The following is a 2,889-nucleotide window of genomic DNA, read 5'->3' as shown; positions in this document are numbered from 1 at the left end:
AATCTAGGAATGACAGATTATTCTTATTGCTGGCATTAGCTGACGTGGCACCTTCCTTCTTCCTTTTTGTTAACATGCAGTAGAATAGAACGAATCATACCATCGTAGAATCACGATTGTAGAAAGTGGCTTCACAGTGCTTTCAATGTACAGTATGGCGCAAACAGGGTCTTACTTAGAGCGCAACTCGTATGATTTTATCGCTTATTAAATTTATATACCTCCCTTGCTCAGAAAAACACAGGATGGGATACAGTAGAGTCCTGCTGTGGAGCATCTGTGGCGTGAAAAGCTGCAAGATTTCGGAAGGAATGCACACCGATTGAAAACTGTAAGACGGCCATGAATTTTTGCAGCTGCAATACATTGCAGTGGGTTGGACTAGATGACCCTTGGTCACCAATTCTACGGTCCTACAATTCTTCACATGGCTGCCAATCATCACCGGTGCGCGGACAGGATGCCGCTTGCGAAGGAGGGATGACGCTCAAAGAATGCCGTGGGGGGGGGGAGATGGGAGAGAGGGAAATGTCTGGCTTTGACCTCTGCCCTCCCTTCCAAACCACCCTGGTCACCTTCCCTGACCTTGGGCGGACGGCATGGGGGTTGTTTGAGGGAACGGGGGGCCTCAGAGGGCGGTCAGAGATGGGGAGCTGGAATTAGCTCCACCCCCCCCCGGGAACTTCACGCCTTCCCAAGGCCTTTCTGACCATGGTGCTGATTCTCAGCTGCCATTGTTGACTGGCGCTGATTCTCAGCTGCTATTGTTGACCGGCCGAGGGAGGGATGGGGAATGGGGGACAGGTGCGCGGAGCCAGGATAAGCCCAGGGGTGGGATTAAGCAGCCGGAGGGGGGAGATGGAGGTTTTGGCAAGGTTTGGGGATTAACACCTGTTTTGTTTGTGGCACTAGGATGCTTTCGGATCATTTCCTGGGCCCGGCTCTCTTTTGTCGCAGAGGAGGGGGCAGGAAGCGGTCCGTGCTGGCGTGCAATGGCTGGTGGAAGGGGGGAGCCCAAAAGGCCCAGGGAAGTGAGAGCTAAGATGCTTTTTAGGTGGGGGTGGATGGCAGCAGCTGGACTGGGGTGCTGAGTGGGACGGGTGCCTCCCGGCAGGACAAAGGCAGGTGGAGCGCGAGATTGCAGGGCTCGATTTCGTTCTGACGCATCCGCAGCCCTTTGTATTTCCTGCGGAACTGTGGTGGTGCCTCTGCCACGGCAGAATCTGCTTTTGCCGCAAGATTCTAGTCCTCATCGCTGGCACGGTTAAAGGAGGTGGCAAGGAAGATCTTCTTGTGGCCACTAGGTGGGCCTTAACCATCCTGCAAAGCTCCCCACAAGTTGTAGGAGCAGAATAATTTGTCATTGAATTTATTTACGATTAAACTGCAGTCTATTCTGCTTCGTTCCTTCTGTACACAAGATTCATCTCTTCCTGGTGGATAACTTTATTTATTGTTATACAGCCCCTCATCTGAAGATCTCAGTGCGATTCGGAGCATTAAAAGGCAAAATTAATACACACAACTTGGACCAGGCACCCCCAAACTTGGCCCTCCAGATGTTTTGGGACTACAATCCCCATCATCCCTGACCACTGGTCCTGTTAGCTAGGGGTGATGGGAGTTGTAGTCCCAAAATATCTGGAGGGCTGAGTTTGGGGATGCCTGACTTAGACTGAAAGAAGCCGTATGGGGCATATCCTGGGCTTAAAACAGATATTCTGGCTTCTTCTCAGATTGAATAAATCTTTCTCCTTTTAAAATTGTAGAAGTTGTGACTCCCTGATGCAGAATTTTTGTCCTATGACTGCCAGGCACTTTGTCAGGTGGCCCTCGAGACTCGGATGCGAGGGAACGGCACACGGCACATGCTCAGAGGTTCCATGATGAACTGCCCCCAGTCTGGTTGCACACTGCATTGGTAACATACAGATCCAGTGAGTATTTGCTTTTATTTATTTATTTTGCAAGAACTATGGACGGTTTGATTATAACGAAACCTCAGAGTGGTTTACAGAAAGAATAAAGCAATGGTGTGTGTGTGGAGTTTAAGGCAACTATATGAAACATTCAGAAAATATAATTGAAATCAACGATGCGCTAAAGATAATACTAAAGCGTGTGTCAACACACTACATGTCTGGATAGACTTTTTTCTTTCTTTCCAAAGGTGCCTTTATTACCTGCGTATTTTCCAACGGATTTTCGATTGATAGCAAGGTGTCATATGCAAGTAAGCTTATTTTCTGTTTTCCATTTTCCCTTTTTCCTTTTATATTTCCATCTTCTCTAATTATATTGCCCAGAGAATCAATGCCCAATACAAATAAAATTGGGGAAAGAGGGCATCCTTGTCTTGTACCTCAGGCTAGTGTTCTTTGTTCTGTTATACCATCGTTCACTACAATGGATGGGTAAAAGGTAAAGGACCCCTGGATGGTTACGTCCAGTCAAAGGTGACTATGGGGTTGCGGCACTCATCTCGCTTTCAGGCCGAGAGAGCCGGCATTTGTCCACACACAGCTTTCTGGGTCATATGGCCAGCAGGACTAAACCGCTTATGGCGCAACGGGACACCGTGATGGAAACCAGAGCGCACAGAAACATTGTTTACCTTCCCGCTGTAGCCGTACCTATTTATCTACTTGCACTTTGACGTGCTTTCGAACAGCTAGGTTTGCAGGAGCTGGGACAGAGCAACGGGAGCTCACTCCGTCGTGGGGATTCGAACCGCCAACCTTCTGACTGGCAAGCCCAAGAGGCTCAGTGGCTTAGACCACAGCACCACCCGCATCCCGAAATGGACTACAATGCATAGTCTTGCCTAAAACAACAGCGTTTTTAAGCAGAGCACAAAAAGAGCGCAGTGAAAGTGAATTTCTGTTGTCA

General features: G+C 48.8%; 1 long non-coding RNA gene across 1 annotated transcript; it reads left to right on the top strand.

Moving 5' to 3' along the window:
• Positions 1-244: 244 nt before the first annotated feature.
• On the top strand, positions 245-2,486 carry LOC309518147. Its single transcript, XR_014213359.1, has 3 exons — positions 245-447; positions 1,770-1,937; positions 2,171-2,486. It is a non-coding gene; the product is annotated as an uncharacterized lncRNA (long non-coding RNA).
• The last annotated feature ends 403 nt before the right edge of the window (positions 2,487-2,889 follow it).

This window comes from Podarcis vaucheri (genome assembly GCF_965113315.1).
Source record: "Podarcis vaucheri genome assembly, chromosome: 13".
Lineage (NCBI taxonomy): Eukaryota > Metazoa > Chordata > Lepidosauria > Squamata > Lacertidae > Podarcis > Podarcis vaucheri.
The sequence above is the reverse complement of the archived record's forward strand: the minus strand, read 5'-3'. Positions and strand labels throughout refer to the sequence as shown.